Source organism: Humulus lupulus, chromosome 1 (genome assembly GCF_963169125.1).
Source record: "Humulus lupulus chromosome 1, drHumLupu1.1, whole genome shotgun sequence".
NCBI classification, from domain to species: Eukaryota; Viridiplantae; Streptophyta; class Magnoliopsida; order Rosales; family Cannabaceae; genus Humulus; species Humulus lupulus.
This window is the reverse complement of record NC_084793.1, coordinates 1,452,307-1,473,278: the sequence shown is the minus strand read 5'-3', so window position 1 is coordinate 1,473,278 and position 20,972 is coordinate 1,452,307.

The following is a 20,972-nucleotide window of genomic DNA, read 5'->3' as shown; positions in this document are numbered from 1 at the left end:
TTCGCAAGTTTTTTCCTTATATTAGTACGTCCTTCTATATTTTGACTGTATCACCCTCTACACACCTCGGATTTTCACGTACTTTTATACATAGTAACCTAAGACATAGGGCTACAACTTTTGTGCCCATGACCCTCGCATATTCTTTAGTATTCACGATCAAAACAATGCTCCAATCCATATTAGAGAAATCGAAGATTTCTGAAAGGGGTACCCCTTTGGTGAATTGGAGATTTCACTAATTTCTCCGAAATGTATTACCCTCGTGTTCAACTCGTTCGATATTTTTCCCCAAGAGATCTCATGGGTAAATGAATATATTGGAGTCGAAACGGAGCCTTAAGTCAACATTTAAAAAAAAATCCCTCTTTTTGATGGCAATTTTCGCAAGTTTTTTCCTTATATTAGTACGTCCTTCTATATTTTGACTGTATCACCCTCTACACACCTCGGATTTTCACGTACTTTTATACATAGTAACCTAAGACATAGGGCTACAACTTTTGTGCCCATGACCCTCGCATATTCTTTAGTATTCACGATCAAAACAATGCTCCAATCCATATTAGAGAAATCGAAGATTTCTGAAAGGGGTACCCCTTTGGTGAATTGGAGATTTCACTAATTTCTCCGAAATGTATTACCCTCGTGTTCAACTCGTTCGATATTTTTCCCCAAGAGATCTCATGGGTAAATGAATATATTGGAGTCGAAACGGAGCCTTAAGTCAACATTTAAAAAAAAATTCCTCTTTTTGATGGCAATTTTTGCAAGTTTTTTCCTTATATTAGTACGTCCTTCTATATTTTGACTCTATCACCCTCTACACACCTCGGATTTGCACGTAATTTTATACATAGTACCCTAAGACATAGGGCTACAACTTTTGTGCCCATGACCCTCGCATATTCTTTAGTATTCACGATCAAAACAATGCTCCAATCCATATTAGAGAAATCGAAGATTTCTGAAAGGGGTACCCCTTTGGTGAATTGGAGATTTCACTAATTTCTCCGAAATGTATTACCCTCGTGTTCAACTCGTTCGATATTTTTCCCCAAGAGATCTCATGGGTAAATGAATATATTGGAGTCGAAACGGAGCCTTAAGTCAACATTTCAAAAAAAATCCCCCTTTTTGATGGCAATTTTCGCAAGTTTTTTCCTTATATTCGTACATCTCTCAGTATTTTGACTGTATCACCCTCTACACACCTCGGATTTTCACGTAATTTTATACATAGTACCATAAGACATAGGGCTACAACTTTTGTGCCCATGACCCTCGCATATTCTTTAGTATTCACGATCAAAACAATGCTCCAATCCATATTAGAGAAATCGAAGATTTCTGAAAGGGGTACCCCTTTGGTGAATTGGAGATTTCACTAATTTCTCCGAAATGTATTACCCTCGTGTTCAACTCGTTCGATATTTTTCCCCAACAGATCTCATGGGTAAATGAATATATTGGAGTCGAAACGGAGCCTTAAGTCAACATTTCAAAAAAAATTCCCCTTTTTGATGGCAATTTTCGCAAGTTTTTTCCTTATATTCGTACATCTCTCAGTATTTTGACTGTATCACCCTCTACACACCTCGGATTTTCACGTAATTTTATACATAGTACCCTAAGACATAGGGCTACAACTTTTGTGCCCATGACACTCGCATATTCTTTATTATTCACGATCAAAACAATGCTCCAATCCATATTAGAGAAATCGAAGATTTCTGAAAGGGGTACCCCTTTGGTGAATTGGAGATTTCACTAATTTCTCCGAAATGTATTACCCTCGTGTTCAACTCGTTCGATATTTTTCCCCAAGAGATCTCATGGGTAAATGAATATATTGGAGTCGAAACGGAGCCTTAAGTCAACATTTAAAAAAAAATCCCTCTTTTTGATGGCAATTTTCGCAAGTTTTTTCCTTATATTAGTACGTCCTTCTATATTTTGACTGTATCACCCTCTACACACCTCGGATTTTCACGTACTTTTATACATAGTAACCTAAGACATAGGGCTACAACTTTTGTGCCCATGACCCTCGCATATTCTTTAGTATTCACGATCAAAACAATGCTCCAATCCATATTAGAGAAATCGAAGATTTCTGAAAGGGGTACCCCTTTGGTGAATTGGAGATTTCACTAATTTCTCCGAAATGTATTACCCTCGTGTTCAACTCGTTCGATATTTTTCCCCAAGAGATCTCATGGGTAAATGAATATATTGGAGTCGAAACGGAGCCTTAAGTCAACATTTCAAAAAAAATCCCCCTTTTTGATGGCAATTTTCGCAAGTTTTTTCCTTATATTCGTACATCTCTCAGTATTTTGACTGTATCACCCTCTACACACCTCGGATTTTCACGTAATTTTATACATAGTACCATAAGACATAGGGCTACAACTTTTGTGCCCATGACCCTCGCATATTCTTTAGTATTCACGATCAAAACAATGCTCCAATCCATATTAGAGAAATCGAAGATTTCTGAAAGGGGTACCCCTTTGGTGAATTGGAGATTTCACTAATTTCTCCGAAATGTATTACCCTCGTGTTCAACTCGTTCGATATTTTTCCCCAAGAGATCTCATGGGTAAATGAATATATTGGAGTCGAAACGGAGCCTTAAGTCAACATTTAAAAAAAAATCCCTCTTTTTGATGGCAATTTTCGCAAGTTTTTTCCTTATATTAGTACGTCCTTCTATATTTTGACTGTATCACCCTCTACACACCTCGGATTTTCACGTACTTTTATACATAGTAACCTAAGACATAGGGCTACAACTTTTGTGCCCATGACCCTCGCATATTCTTTAGTATTCACGATCAAAACAATGCTCCAATCCATATTAGAGAAATCGAAGATTTCTGAAAGGGGTACCCCTTTGGTGAATTGGAGATTTCACTAATTTCTCCGAAATGTATTACCCTCGTGTTCAACTCGTTCGATATTTTTCCCCAAGAGATCTCATGGGTAAATGAATATATTGGAGTCGAAACGGAGCCTTAAGTCAACATTTCAAAAAAAATCCCCCTTTTTGATGGCAATTTTCGCAAGTTTTTTCCTTATATTCGTACATCTCTCAGTATTTTGACTGTATCACCCTCTACACACCTCGGATTTTCACGTAATTTTATACATAGTACCATAAGACATAGGGCTACAACTTTTGTGCCCATGACCCTCGCATATTCTTTAGTATTCACGATCAAAACAATGCTCCAATCCATATTAGAGAAATCGAAGATTTCTGAAAGGGGTACCCCTTTGGTGAATTGGAGATTTCACTAATTTCTCCGAAATGTATTACCCTCGTGTTCAACTCGTTCGATATTTTTCCCCAACAGATCTCATGGGTAAATGAATATATTGGAGTCGAAACGGAGCCTTAAGTCAACATTTCAAAAAAAATTCCCCTTTTTGATGGCAATTTTCGCAAGTTTTTTCCTTATATTCGTACATCTCTCAGTATTTTGACTGTATCACCCTCTACACACCTCGGATTTTCACGTAATTTTATACATAGTACCCTAAGACATAGGGCTACAACTTTTGTGCCCATGACACTCGCATATTCTTTATTATTCACGATCAAAACAATGCTCCAATCCATATTAGAGAAATCGAAGATTTCTGAAAGGGGTACCCCTTTGGTGAATTGGAGATTTCACTAATTTCTCCGAAATGTATTACCCTCGTGTTCAACTCGTTCGATATTTTTCCCCAAGAGATCTCATGGGTAAATGAATATATTGGAGTCGAAACGGAGCCTTAAGTCAACATTTCAAAAAAAATCCCCCTTTTTGATGGCAATTTTCGCAAGTTTTTTCCTTATATTCGTACATCTCTCAGTATTTTGACTGTATCACCCTCTACACACCTCGGATTTTCACGTAATTTTATACATAGTACCATAAGACATAGGGCTACAACTTTTGTGCCCATGACCCTCGCATATTCTTTAGTATTCACGATCAAAACAATGCTCCAATCCATATTAGAGAAATCGAAGATTTCTGAAAGGGGTACCCCTTTGGTGAATTGGAGATTTCACTAATTTCTCCGAAATGTATTACCCTCGTGTTCAACTCGTTCGATATTTTTCCCCAACAGATCTCATGGGTAAATGAATATATTGGAGTCGAAACGGAGCCTTAAGTCAACATTTCAAAAAAAATTCCCCTTTTTGATGGCAATTTTCGCAAGTTTTTTCCTTATATTCGTACATCTCTCAGTATTTTGACTGTATCACCCTCTACACACCTCGGATTTTCACGTAATTTTATACATAGTACCCTAAGACATAGGGCTACAACTTTTGTGCCCATGACACTCGCATATTCTTTATTATTCACGATCAAAACAATGCTCCAATCCATATTAGAGAAATCGAAGATTTCTGAAAGGGGTACCCCTTTGGTGAATTGGAGATTTCACTAATTTCTCCGAAATGTATTACCCTCGTGTTCAACTCGTTCGATATTTTTCCCCAAGAGATCTCATGGGTAAATGAATATATTGGAGTCGAAACGGAGCCTTAAGTCAACATTTAAAAAAAAATCCCTCTTTTTGATGGCAATTTTCGCAAGTTTTTTCCTTATATTAGTACGTCCTTCTATATTTTGACTGTATCACCCTCTACACACCTCGGATTTTCACGTACTTTTATACATAGTAACCTAAGACATAGGGCTACAACTTTTGTGCCCATGACCCTCGCATATTCTTTAGTATTCACGATCAAAACAATGCTCCAATCCATATTAGAGAAATCGAAGATTTCTGAAAGGGGTACCCCTTTGGTGAATTGGAGATTTCACTAATTTCTCCGAAATGTATTACCCTCGTGTTCAACTCGTTCGATATTTTTCCCCAAGAGATCTCATGGGTAAATGAATATATTGGAGTCGAAACGGAGCCTTAAGTCAACATTTCAAAAAAAATCCCCCTTTTTGATGGCAATTTTCGCAAGTTTTTTCCTTATATTCGTACATCTCTCAGTATTTTGACTGTATCACCCTCTACACACCTCGGATTTTCACGTAATTTTATACATAGTACCATAAGACATAGGGCTACAAATTTTGTGCCCATGACCCTCGCATATTCTTTAGTATTCACGATCAAAACAATGCTCCAATCCATATTAGAGAAATCGAAGATTTCTGAAAGGGGTACCCCTTTGGTGAATTGGAGATTTCACTAATTTCTCCGAAATGTATTACCCTCGTGTTCAACTCGTTCGATATTTTTCCCCAAGAGATCTCATGGGTAAATGAATATATTGGAGTCGAAACGGAGCCTTAAGTCAACATTTCAAAAAAAATTCCCCTTTTTGATGGCAATTTTCGCAAGTTTTTTCCTTATATTAGTACGTCCTTCTATATTTTCACTGTATCACCCTCTACACACCTCGGATTTGCACGTAATTTTATACATAGTACCCTAAGACATAGGGCTACAACTTTTGTGCCCATGACCCTCGCATATTCTTTAGTATTCACGATCAAAACAATGCTCCAATCCATATTAGAGAAATCGAAGATTTCTGAAAGGGGTACCCCTTTGGTGAATTGGAGATTTCACTAATTTCTCCGAAATGTATTACCCTCGTGTTCAACTCGTTCGATATTTTTCCCCAAGAGATCTCATGGGTAAATGAATATATTGGAGTCGAAACGGAGCCTTAAGTCAACATTTCAAAAAAAATCCCCCTTTTTGATGGCAATTTTCGCAAGTTTTTTCCTTATATTCGTACATCTCTCAGTATTTTGACTGTATCACCCTCTACACACCTCAGATTTTCACGTAATTTTATACATAGTACCCTAAGACATAGGGCTACAACTTTTGTGCCCATGACACTCGCATATTCTTTATTATTCACGATCAAAACAATGCTCCAATCCATATTAGAGAAATCGAAGATTTCTGAAAGGGGTACCCCTTTGGTGAATTGGAGATTTCACTAATTTCTCCGAAATGTATTACCCTCGTGTTCAACTCGTTCGATATTTTTCCCCAAGAGATCTCATGGGTAAATGAATATATTGGAGTCGAAACGGAGCCTTAAGTCAACATTTCAAAAAAAATTCCTCTTTTTGATGGCAATTTTCGCAAGTTTTTTCCTTATATTAGTACGTCCTTCTATATTTTGACTCTATCACCCTCTACACACCTCGGATTTGCACGTAATTTTATACATAGTACCCTAAGACATAGGGCTACAACTTTTGTGCCCATGACCCTCGCATATTCTTTAGTATTCACGATTAAAACAATGCTCCAATCCATATTAGAGAAATCGAAGATTTCTAAAAGGGGTACCCCTTTGGTGAATTGGAGATTTCACTAATTTCTCCGAAATGTATTACCCACGTGTTCAACTCGTTCGATATTTTTCCCAAAGAGATCTCATGGGTAAATGAATATATTGGAGTGGAAACGGAGCCTTAAGTCAACATTTAAAAAAAAATCCCCCTTTTTGATGGCAATTTTCGCAAGTTTTTTCCTTATATTCGTACCTCTCTCAGTATTTTGACTCTATCACCCTCTACACACCTCGGATTTTCACGTAATTTTATAAATAGTACCATAAGACATAGGGCTACAACTTTTGTGCCCATGACCCTCGCATATTCTTTAGTATTCACGATCAAAACAATGCTCCAATCCATATTAGAGAAATCGAAGATTTCTGAAAGGGGTACCCCTTTGGTGAATTGGAGATTTCACTAATTTCTCCGAAATGTATTACCCTCGTGTTCAACTCGTTCGATATTTTTCCCCAAGAGATCTCATGGGTAAATGAATATATTGGAGTCGAAACGGAGCCTTAAGTCAACATTTCAAAAAAAATCCCCCTTTTTTATGGCAATTTTCGCAAGTTTTTTCCTTATATTCGTACATCTCTCAGTATTTTGACTGTATCACCCTCTACACACCTCGGATTTTCACGTAATTTTATACATAGTACCATAAGACATAGGGCTACAACTTTTGTGCCCATGACCCTCGCATATTCTTTAGTATTCACGATCAAAACAATGCTCCAATCCATATTAGAGAAATCGAAGATTTCTGAAAGGGGTACCCCTTTGGTGAATTGGAGATTTCACTAATTTCTCCGAAATGTATTACCCTCGTGTTCAACTCGTTCGATATTTTTCCCCAAGAGATCTCATGGGTAAATGAATATATTGGAGTCGAAACGGAGCCTTAAGTCAACATTTCAAAAAAAATTCCTCTTTTTGATGGCAATTTTCGCAAGTTTTTTCCTTATATTAGTACGTCCTTCTATATTTTGACTCTATCACCCTCTACACACCTCGGATTTGCACGTAATTTTATACATAGTACCCTAAGACATAGGGCTACAACTTTTGTGCCCATGACCCTTGCATATTCTTTATTATTCACGATCAAAACAATGCTCCAATCCATATTAGAGAAATCGAAGATTTCTGAAAGGGGTACCCCTTTGGTGAATTGGAGATTTCACTAATTTCTCCGAAATGTATTACCCACGTGTTCAACTCGTTCGATATTTTTCCCCAAGAGATCTCATGGGTAAATGAATATATTGGAGTCGAAACGGAGCCTTAAGTCAACATTTCAAAAAAAATTCCCCTTTTTGATGGCAATTTTCGCAAGTTTTTTCCTTATATTAGTACGTCCTTCTATATTTTGACTCTATCACCCTCTACACACCTCGGATTTTCACGTACTTTTATACATAGTAACCTAAGACATAGGGCTACAACTTTTGTGCCCATGACCCTCGCATATTCTTTAGTATTCACGATCAAAACAATGCTCCAATCCATATTAGAGAAATCGAAGATTTCTGAAAGGGGTACCCCTTTGGTGAATTGGAGATTTCACTAATTTCTCCGAAATGTATTACCCTCGTGTTCAACTCGTTCGATATTTTTCCCCAAGAGATCTCATGGGTAAATGAATATATTGGAGTCGAAACGGAGCCTTAAGTCAACATTTAAAAAAAAATCCCCCTTTTTTATGGCAATTTTCGCAAGTTTTTTCCTTATATTCGTACATCTCTCAGTATTTTGACTGTATCACCCTCTACACACCTCGGATTTTCACGTAATTTTATACATAGTACCATAAGACATAGGGCTACAACTTTTGTGCCCATGACCCTCGCATATTCTTTAGTATTCACGATCAAAACAATGCTCCAATCCATATTAGAGAAATCGAAGATTTCTGAAAGGGGTACCCCTTTGGTGAATTGGAGATTTCACTAATTTCTCCGAAATGTATTACCCTCGTGTTCAACTCGTTCGATATTTTTCCCCAAGAGATCTCATGGGTAAATGAATATATTGGAGTCGAAACGGAGCCTTAAGTCAACATTTCAAAAAAAATTCCTCTTTTTGATGGCAATTTTCGCAAGTTTTTTCCTTATATTAGTACGTCCTTCTATATTTTGACTCTATCACCCTCTACACACCTCGGATTTGCACGTAATTTTATACATAGTACCCTAAGACATAGGGCTACAACTTTTGTGCCCATGACCCTTGGATATTCTTTATTATTCACGATCAAAACAATGCTCCAATCCATATTAGAGAAATCGAAGATTTCTGAAAGGGGTACCCCTTTGGTGAATTGGAGATTTCACTAATTTCTCCGAAATGTATTACCCACGTGTTCAACTCGTTCGATATTTTTCCCCAAGAGATCTCATGGGTAAATGAATATATTGGAGTGGAAACGGAGCCTTAAGTCAACATTTCAAAAAAAATCCCCCTTTTTGATGGCAATTTTCGCAAGTTTTTTCCTTATATTCGTACGTCCTTCTATATTTTGACTCTATCACCCTCTACACACCTCGGATTTGCACGTAATTTTATACATAGTACCCTAAGACATAGGGCTACAACTTTTGTGCCCATGACCCTCGCATATTCTTTAGTATTCACGATCAAAACAATGCTCCAATCCATATTAGAGAAATCGAAGATTTCTGAAAGGGGTACCCCTTTGGTGAATTGGAGATTTCACTAATTTCTCCGAAATGTATTACCCTCGTGTTCAACACGTTCGATATTTTTCCCCAAGAGATCTCATGGGTAAATGAATATATTGGAGTCGAAACGGAGCCTTAAGTCAACATTTCAAAAAAAATTCCTCTTTTTGATGGCAATTTTCGCAAGTTTTTTCCTTATATTAGTACGTCCTTCTATATTTTGACTCTATCACCCTCTACACACCTCGGATTTGCACGTAATTTTATACATAGTACCCTAAGACATAGGGCTACAACTTTTGTGCCCATGACCCTTGCATATTCTTTATTATTCACGATCAAAACAATGCTCCAATCCATATTAGAGAAATCGAAGATTTCTGAAAGGGGTACCCCTTTGGTGAATTGGAGATTTCACTAATTTCTCCGAAATGTATTACCCACGTGTTCAACTCGTTCGATATTTTTCCCCAAGAGATCTCATGGGTAAATGAATATATTGGAGTCGAAACGGAGCCTTAAGTCAACATTTCAAAAAAAATCCCCCTTTTTGATGGCAATTTTCGCAAGTTTTTTCCTTATATTCGTACGTCCTTCTATATTTTGACTCTATCACCCTCTACACACCTCGGATTTGCACGTAATTTTATACATAGTACCCTAAGACATAGGGCTACAACTTTTGTGCCCATGACCCTCGCATATTCTTTAGTATTCACGATCAAAACAATGCTCCAATCCATATTAGAGAAATCGAAGATTTCTGAAAGGGGTACCCCTTTGGTGAATTGGAGATTTCACTAATTTCTCCGAAATGTATTACCCTCGTGTTCAACTCGTTCGATATTTTTCCCCAAGAGATCTCATGGGTAAATGAATATATTGGAGTCGTAACGGAGCCTTAAGTCAACATTTAAAAAAAAATCCCCCTTTTTTATGGCAATTTTCGCAAGTTTTTTCCTTATATTCGTACATCTCTCAGTATTTTGACTGTATCACCCTCTACACACCTCGGATTTTCACGTAATTTTATACATAGTACCATAAGACATAGGGCTACAACTTTTGTGCCCATGACCCTCGCATATTCTTTAGTATTCACGATCAAAACAATGCTCCAATCCATATTAGAGAAATCGAAGATTTCTGAAAGGGGTACCCCTTTGGTGAATTGGAGATTTCACTAATTTCTCCGAAATGTATTACCCTCGTGTTCAACTCGTTCGATATTTTTCCCCAAGAGATCTCATGGGTAAATGAATATATTGGAGTCGAAACGGAGCCTTAAGTCAACATTTCAAAAAAAATTCCTCTTTTTGATGGCAATTTTCGCAAGTTTTTTCCTTATATTAGTACGTCCTTCTATATTTTGACTCTATCACCCTCTACACACCTCGGATTTGCACGTAATTTTATACATAGTACCCTAAGACATAGGGCTACAACTTTTGTGCCCATGACCCTTGCATATTCTTTATTATTCACGATCAAAACAATGCTCCAATCCATATTAGAGAAATCGAAGATTTCTGAAAGGGGTACCCCTTTGGTGAATTGGAGATTTCACTAATTTCTCCGAAATGTATTACCCACGTGTTCAACTCGTTCGATATTTTTCCCCAAGAGATCTCATGGGTAAATGAATATATTGGAGTCGAAACGGAGCCTTAAGTCAACATTTCAAAAAAAATCCCCCTTTTTGATGGCAATTTTCGCAAGTTTTTTCCTTATATTAGTACGTCCTTCTATATTTTGACTGTATCACCCTCTACACACCTCGGATTTTCACGTACTTTTATACATAGTAACCTAAGACATAGGGCTACAACTTTTGTGCCCATGACCCTCGCATATTCTTTAGTATTCACGATCAAAACAATGCTCCAATCCATATTAGAGAAATCGAAGATTTCTGAAAGGGGTACCCCTTTGGTGAATTGGAGATTTCACTAATTTCTCCGAAATGTATTACCCTCGTGTTCAACTCGTTCGATATTTTTCCCCAAGAGATCTCATGGGTAAATGAATATATTGGAGTCGAAACGGAGCCTTAAGTCAACATTTCAAAAAAAATTCCTCTTTTTGATGGCAATTTTCGCAAGTTTTTTCCTTATATTAGTACGTCCTTCTATATTTTGACTCTATCACCCTCTACACACCTCGGATTTGCACGTAATTTTATACATAGTACCCTAAGACATAGGGCTACAACTTTTGTGCCCATGACCCTTGGATATTCTTTATTATTCACGATCAAAACAATGCTCCAATCCATATTAGAGAAATCGAAGATTTCTGAAAGGGGTACCCCTTTGGTGAATTGGAGATTTCACTAATTTCTCCGAAATGTATTACCCACGTGTTCAACTCGTTCGATATTTTTCCCCAAGAGATCTCATGGGTAAATGAATATATTGGAGTGGAAACGGAGCCTTAAGTCAACATTTCAAAAAAAATCCCCCTTTTTGATGGCAATTTTCGCAAGTTTTTTCCTTATATTCGTACGTCCTTCTATATTTTGACTCTATCACCCTCTACACACCTCGGATTTGCACGTAATTTTATACATAGTACCCTAAGACATAGGGCTACAACTTTTGTGCCCATGACCCTCGCATATTCTTTAGTATTCACGATCAAAACAATGCTCCAATCCATATTAGAGAAATCGAAGATTTCTGAAAGGGGTACCCCTTTGGTGAATTGGAGATTTCACTAATTTCTCCGAAATGTATTACCCTCGTGTTCAACACGTTCGATATTTTTCCCCAAGAGATCTCATGGGTAAATGAATATATTGGAGTCGAAACGGAGCCTTAAGTCAACATTTCAAAAAAAATTCCTCTTTTTGATGGCAATTTTCGCAAGTTTTTTCCTTATATTAGTACGTCCTTCTATATTTTGACTCTATCACCCTCTACACACCTCGGATTTGCACGTAATTTTATACATAGTACCCTAAGACATAGGGCTACAACTTTTGTGCCCATGACCCTTGCATATTCTTTATTATTCACGATCAAAACAATGCTCCAATCCATATTAGAGAAATCGAAGATTTCTGAAAGGGGTACCCCTTTGGTGAATTGGAGATTTCACTAATTTCTCCGAAATGTATTACCCACGTGTTCAACTCGTTCGATATTTTTCCCCAAGAGATCTCATGGGTAAATGAATATATTGGAGTCGAAACGGAGCCTTAAGTCAACATTTCAAAAAAAATCCCCCTTTTTGATGGCAATTTTCGCAAGTTTTTTCCTTATATTCGTACGTCCTTCTATATTTTGACTCTATCACCCTCTACACACCTCGGATTTGCACGTAATTTTATACATAGTACCCTAAGACATAGGGCTACAACTTTTGTGCCCATGACCCTCGCATATTCTTTAGTATTCACGATCAAAACAATGCTCCAATCCATATTAGAGAAATCGAAGATTTCTGAAAGGGGTACCCCTTTGGTGAATTGGAGATTTCACTAATTTCTCCGAAATGTATTACCCTCGTGTTCAACTCGTTCGATATTTTTCCCCAAGAGATCTCATGGGTAAATGAATATATTGGAGTCGTAACGGAGCCTTAAGTCAACATTTAAAAAAAAATCCCCCTTTTTTATGGCAATTTTCGCAAGTTTTTTCCTTATATTCGTACATCTCTCAGTATTTTGACTGTATCACCCTCTACACACCTCGGATTTTCACGTAATTTTATACATAGTACCATAAGACATAGGGCTACAACTTTTGTGCCCATGACCCTCGCATATTCTTTAGTATTCACGATCAAAACAATGCTCCAATCCATATTAGAGAAATCGAAGATTTCTGAAAGGGGTACCCCTTTGGTGAATTGGAGATTTCACTAATTTCTCCGAAATGTATTACCCTCGTGTTCAACTCGTTCGATATTTTTCCCCAAGAGATCTCATGGGTAAATGAATATATTGGAGTCGAAACGGAGCCTTAAGTCAACATTTCAAAAAAAATTCCTCTTTTTGATGGCAATTTTCGCAAGTTTTTTCCTTATATTAGTACGTCCTTCTATATTTTGACTCTATCACCCTCTACACACCTCGGATTTGCACGTAATTTTATACATAGTACCCTAAGACATAGGGCTACAACTTTTGTGCCCATGACCCTTGCATATTCTTTATTATTCACGATCAAAACAATGCTCCAATCCATATTAGAGAAATCGAAGATTTCTGAAAGGGGTACCCCTTTGGTGAATTGGAGATTTCACTAATTTCTCCGAAATGTATTACCCACGTGTTCAACTCGTTCGATATTTTTCCCCAAGAGATCTCATGGGTAAATGAATATATTGGAGTCGAAACGGAGCCTTAAGTCAACATTTCAAAAAAAATCCCCCTTTTTGATGGCAATTTTCGCAAGTTTTTTCCTTATATTAGTACGTCCTTCTATATTTTGACTGTATCACCCTCTACACACCTCGGATTTTCACGTACTTTTATACATAGTAACCTAAGACATAGGGCTACAACTTTTGTGCCCATGACCCTCGCATATTCTTTAGTATTCACGATCAAAACAATGCTCCAATCCATATTAGAGAAATCGAAGATTTCTGAAAGGGGTACCCCTTTGGTGAATTGGAGATTTCACTAATTTCTCCGAAATGTATTACCCTCGTGTTCAACTCGTTCGATATTTTTCCCCAAGAGATCTCATGGGTAAATGAATATATTGGAGTCGAAACGGAGCCTTAAGTCAACATTTCAAAAAAAATTCCTCTTTTTGATGGCAATTTTCGCAAGTTTTTTCCTTATATTAGTACGTCCTTCTATATTTTGACTCTATCACCCTCTACACACCTCGGATTTGCACGTAATTTTATACATAGTACCCTAAGACATAGGGCTACAACTTTTGTGCCCATGACCCTCGCATATTTTTTATTATTCACGATCAAAACAATGCTCCAATCCATATTAGAGAAATCGAAGATTTCTGAAAGGGGTACCCCTTTGGTGAATTGGAGATTTCACTAATTTCTCCGAAATGTATTACCCACGTGTTCAACTCGTTCGATATTTTTCCCCAAGAGATCTCATGGGTAAATGAATATATTGGAGTCGAAACGGAGCCTTAAGTCAACATTTCAAAAAAAATCCCCCTTTTTGATGGCAATTTTCGCAAGTTCTTTCCTTATATTCGTACGTCCTTCTATATTTTGACTCTATCACCCTCTACACACCTCGGATTTGCACGTAATTTTATACATAGTACCCTAAGACATAGGGCTACAACTTTTGTGCCCATGACCCTCGCATATTCTTTAGTATTCACGATCAAAACAATGCTCCAATCCATATTAGAGAAATCGAAGATTTCTGAAAGGGGTACCCCTTTGGTGAATTGGAGATTTCACTAATTTCTCCGAAATGTATTACCCTCGTGTTCAACTCGTTCGATATTTTTCCCCAAGAGATCTCATGGGTAAATGAATATATTGGAGTCGAAACGGAGCCTTAAGTCAACATTTAAAAAAAAATCCCCCTTTTTGATGGCAATTTTCGCAAGTTTTTTCCTTATATTCGTACATCTCTCAGTATTTTGACTGTATCACCCTCTACACACCTCGGATTTTCACGTAATTTTATACATAGTACCCTAAGACATAGGGCTACAACTTTTGTGCCCATGACCCTCGCATATTCTTTAGTATTCACGATCAAAACAATGCTCCAATCCATATTAGAGAAATCGAAGATTTCTGAAAGGGGTACCCCTTTGGTGAATTGGAGATTTCACTAATTTCTCCGAAATGTATTACCCTCGTGTTCAACTCGTTCGATATTTTTCCCCAAGAGATCTCATGGGTAAATGAATATATTGGAGTCGAAACGGAGCCTTAAGTCAACATTTCAAAAAAAATCCCCCTTTTTGATGGCAATTTTCGCAAGTTTTTTCCTTATATTAGTACGTCCTTCTATATTTTGACTGTATCACCCTCTACACACCTCGGATTTTCACGTACTTTTATACATAGTAACCTAAGACATAGGGCTACAACTTTTGTGCCCATGACCCTCGTATATTCTTTAGTATTCACGATCAAAACAATGCTCCAATCCATATTAGAGAAATCGAAGATTTCTGAAAGGGGTACCCCTTTGGTGAATTGGAGATTTCACTAATTTCTCCGAAATGTATTACCCACGTGTTCAACTCGTTTGATATTTTTCCCCAAGAGATCTCATGGGTAATTGAATATATTGGAGTGGAAACGGAGCCTTAAGTCAACATTTCAAAAAAAATCCCCCTTTTTGATGGCAATTTTCGCAAGTTTTTTCCTTATATTAGTACGTCCTTCTATATTTTGACTGTATCACCCTCTACACACCTCGGATTTTCACGTACTTTTATACATAGTAACCTAAGACATAGGGCTACAACTTTTGTGCCCATGACCCTCGCATATTCTTTAGTATTCACGATCAAAACAATGCTCCAATCCATATTAGAGAAATCGAAGATTTCTGAAAGGGGTACCCCTTTGGTGAATTGGAGATTTCACTAATTTCTCCGAAATGTATTACCCTCGTGTTCAACTCGTTCGATATTTTTCCCCAAGAGATCTCATGGGTAAATGAATATATTGGAGTCGAAACGGAGCCTTAAGTCAACATTTCAAAAAAAATCCCCCTTTTTGATGGCAATTTTCGCAAGTTTTTTCCTTATATTAGTACGTCCTTCTATATTTTGACTGTATCACCCTCTACACACCTCGGATTTTCACGTACTTTTATACATAGTAACCTAAGACATAGGGCTACAACTTTTGTGCCCATGACCCTCGCATATTCTTTAGTATTCACGATCAAAACAATGCTCCAATCCATATTAGAGAAATCGAAGATTTCTGAAAGGGGTACCCCTTTGGTGAATTGGAGATTTCACTAATTTCTCCGAAATGTATTACCCACGTGTTCAACTCGTTTGATATTTTTCCCCAAGAGATCTCATGGGTAATTGAATATATTGGAGTGGAAACGGAGCCTTAAGTCAACATTTCAAAAAAAATCCCCCTTTTTGATGGCAATTTTCGCAAGTTTTTTCCTTATATTCGTACATCTCTCAGTATTTTGACTGTATCACCCTCTACACACCTCGGATTTTCACGTAATTTTATACATAGTACCATAAGACATAGGGCTACAACTTTTGTGCCCATGACCCTCGCATATTCTTTAGTATTCACGATCAAAACAATGCTCCAATCCATATTAGAGAAATCGAAGATTTCTGAAAGGGGTACCCCTTTGGTGAATTGGAGATTTCACTAATTTCTCCGAAATGTATTACCCTCGTGTTCAACTCGTTCGATATTTTTCCCCAAGAGATCTCATGGGTAAATGAATATATTGGAGTCGAAACGGAGCCTTAAGTCAACATTTCAAAAAAAATCCCCCTTTTTGATGGCAATTTTCGCAAGTTTTTTCCTTATATTAGTACGTCCTTCTATATTTTGACTGTATCACCCTCTACACACCTCGGATTTTCACGTACTTTTATACATAGTAACCTAAGACATAGGGCTACAACTTTTGTGCCCATGACCCTCGCATATTCTTTAGTATTCACGATCAAAACAATGCTCCAATCCATATTAGAGAAATCGAAGATTTCTGAAAGGGGTACCCCTTTGGTGAATTGGAGATTTCACTAATTTCTCCGAAATGTATTACCCACGTGTTCAACTCGTTTGATATTTTTCCCCAAGAGATCTCATGGGTAATTGAATATATTGGAGTGGAAACGGAGCCTTAAGTCAACATTTCAAAAAAAATCCCCCTTTTTGATGGCAATTTTCGCAAGTTTTTTCCTTATATTCGTACGTCCTTCTATATTTTGACTGTATCACCCTCTACACACCTCGGATTTTCACGTACTTTTATACATAGTAACCTAAGACATAGGGCTACAACTTTTGTGCCCATGACCCTCGCATATTCTTTAGTATTCACGATCAAAACAATGCTCCAATCCATATTAGAGAAATCGAAGATTTCTGAAAGGGGTACCCCTTTGGTGAATTGGAGATTTCACTAATTTCTCCGAAATGTATTACCCTCGTGTTCAACTCGTTCGATATTTTTCCCCAAGAGATCTCATGGGTAAATGAATATATTGGAGTCGAAACGGAGCCTTAAGTCAACATTTCAAAAAAAATCCCCCTTTTTGATGGCAATTTTCGCAAGTTTTTTCCTTATATTAGTACGTCCTTCTATATTTTGACTGTATCACCCTCTACACACCTCGGATTTTCACGTACTTTTATACATAGTAACCTAAGACATAGGGCTACAACTTTTGTGCCCATGACCCTCGCATATTCTTTAGTATTCACGATCAAAACAATGCTCCAATCCATATTAGAGAAATCGAAGATTTCTGAAAGGGGTACCCCTTTGGTGAATTGGAGATTTCACTAATTTCTCCGAAATGTATTACCCACGTGTTCAACTCGTTTGATATTTTTCCCCAAGAGATCTCATGGGTAATTGAATATATTGGAGTGGAAACGGAGCCTTAAGTCAACATTTCAAAAAAAATCCCCCTTTTTGATGGCAATTTTCGCAAGTTTTTTCCTTATATTCGTACGTCCTTCTATATTTTGACTCTATCACCCTCTACACACCTCGGATTTGCACGTAATTTTATACATAGTACCCTAAGACATAGGGCTACAACTTTTGTGCCCATGACCCTCGCATATTCTTTAGTATTCACGATCAAAACAATGCTCCAATCCATATTAGAGAAATCGAAGATTTCTGAAAGGGGTACCCCTTTGGTGAATTGGAGATTTCACTAATTTCTCCGAAATGTATTACCCTCGTGTTCAACTCGTTCGATATTTTTCCCCAAGAGATCTCATGGGTAAATGAATATATTGGAGTCGAAACGGAGCCTTAAGACAACATTTCAAAAAAAATTCCTCTTTTTGATGGCAATTTTCGCAAGTTTTTTCCTTATATTAGTACGTCCTTCTATATTTTGACTCTATCACCCTCTACACACCTCGGATTTGCACGTAATTTTATACATAGTACCCTAAGACATAGGGCTACAACTTTTGTGCCCATGACCCTCGCATATTCTTTATTATTCACGATCAAAACAATGCTCCAATCCATATTAGAGAAATCGAAGATTTCTGAAAGGGGTACCCCTTTGGTGAATTGGAGATTTCACTAATTTCTCCGAAATGTATTACCCACGTGTTCAACTCGTTCGATATTTTTCCCCAAGAGATCTCATGGGTAAATGAATATATTGGAGTCGAAACGGAGCCTTAAGTCAACATTTCAAAAAAAATCCCCCTTTTTGATGGCAATTTTCGCAAGTTTTTTCCTTATATTAGTACGTCCTTCTATATTTTGACTGTATCACCCTCTACACACCTCGGATTTTCACGTACTTTTATACATAGTAACCTAAGACATAGGGCTACAACTTTTGTGCCCATGACCCTCGCATATTCTTTAGTATTCACGATCAAAACAATGCTCCAATCCATATTAGAGAAATCGAAGATTTCTGAAAGGGGTACCCCTTTGGTGAATTGGAGATTTCACTAATTTCTCCGAAATGTATTACCCTCGTGTTCAACTCGTTCGATATTTTTCCCCAAGAGATCTCATGGGTAAATGAATATATTGGAGTCGAAACGGAGCCTTAAGTCAACATTTCAAAAAAAATCCCCCTTTTTGATGGCAATTTTCGCAAGTTTTTTCCTTATATTCGTACGTCCTTCTATATTTTGACTCTATCACCCTCTACACACCTCGGATTTGCACGTAATTTTATACATAGTACCCTAAGACATAGGGCTACAACTTTTGTGCCCATGACCCTCGCATATTCTTTAGTATTCACGATCAAAACAATGCTCCAATCCATATTAGAGAAATCGAAGATTTCTGAAAGGGGTACCCCTTTGGTGAATTGGAGATTTCACTAATTTCTCCGAAATGTATTACCCTCGTGTTCAACTCGTTCGATATTTTTCCCCAAGAGATCTCATGGGTAAATGAATATATTGGAGTCGAAACGGAGCCTTAAGTCAACATTTAAAAAAAAATCCCCCTTTTTGATGGCAATTTTCGCAAGTTTTTTCCTTATATTCGTACATCTCTCAGTATTTTGACTGTATCACCCTCTACACACCTCGGATTTTCACGTAATTTTATACATAGTACCATAAGACATAGGGCTACAACTTTTGTGCCCATGACCCTCGCATATTCTTTAGTATTCACGATCAAAACAATGCTCCAATCCATATTAGAGAAATCGAAGATTTCTGAAAGGGGTACCCCTTTGGTGAATTGGAGATTTCACTAATTTCTCCGAAATGTATTACCCTCGTGTTCAACTCGTTCGATATTTTTCCCCAAGAGATCTCATGGGTAAATGAATATATTGGAGTCGAAACGGAGCCTTAAGTCAACATTTCAAAAAAAATCCCCCTTTTTGATGGCAATTTTCGCAAGTTTTTTCCTTATATTAGTACGTCCTTCTATATTTTGACTGTATCACCCTCTACACACCTCGGATTTTCACGTACTTTTATACATAGTAACCTAAGACATAGGGCTACAACTTTTGTGCCCATGACCCTCGCATATTCTTTAGTATTCACGATCAAAACAATGCTCCAATCCATATTAGAGAAATCGAAGATTTCTGAAAGGGGTACCCCTTTGGTGAATTGGAGATTTCACTAATTTCTCCGAAATGTATTACCCTCGTGTTCAACTCGTTCGATATTTTTCCCCAAGAGATCTCATGGGTAAATGAATATATTGGAGTCGAAACGGAGCCTTAAGTCAACATTTCAAAAAAAATCCCCCTTTTTGATGGCAATTTTCGCAAGTTTTTTCCTTATATTCGTACGTCCTTCTATATTTTGACTCTATCACCCTCTACACACCTCGGATTTGCACGTAATTTTATACATAGTACCCTAAGACATAGGGCTACAACTTTTGTGCCCATGACCCTCGCATATTCTTTAGTATTCACGATCAAAACAATGCTCCAATCCATATTAGAGAAATCGAAGATTTCTGAAAGGGGTACCCCTTTGGTGAATTGGAGATTTCACTAATTTCTCCGAAATGTATTACCCTCGTGTTCAACTCGTTCGATATTTTTCCCCAAGAGATCTCATGGGTAAATGAATATATTGGAGTCGAAACGGAGCCTTAAGTCAACATTTAAAAAAAAATCCCCCTTTTTGATGGCAATTTTCGCAAGTTTTTTCCTTATATTCGTACATCTCTCAGTATTTTGACTGTATCACCCTCTACACACCTCGGATTTTCACGTAATTTTATACATAGTACCCTAAGACATAGGGCTACAACTTTTGTGCCCATGACCCTCGCATATTCTTTATTATTCACGATCAAAACAATGCTCCAATCCATATTAGAGAAATCGAAGATTTCTGAAAGGGGTACCCCTTTGGTGAATTGGAGATTTCACTAATTTCTCCGAAATGTATTACCCACGTGTTCAACTCGTTCGATATTTTTCCCCAAGAGATCTCATGGGTAAATGAATATATTGGAGTCGAAACGGAGCCTTAAGTCAACATTTCAAAAAAAATCCCCCTTTTTGATGGCAATTTTCGCAAGTTTTTTCCTTATATTAGTACGTCCTTCTATATTTTGACTGTATCACCCTCTACACACCTCGGATTTTCACGTACTTTTATACATAGTAACCTAAGACATAGGGCTACAACTTTTGTGCCCATGACCCTCGCATATTCTTTAGTATTCACGATCAAAACAATGCTCCAATCCATATTAGAGAAATCGAAGATTTCTGAAAGGGGTACCCCTTTGGTGAATTGGAGATTTCACTAATTTCTCCGAAATGTATTACCCTCGTGTTCAACTCGTTCGATATTTTTC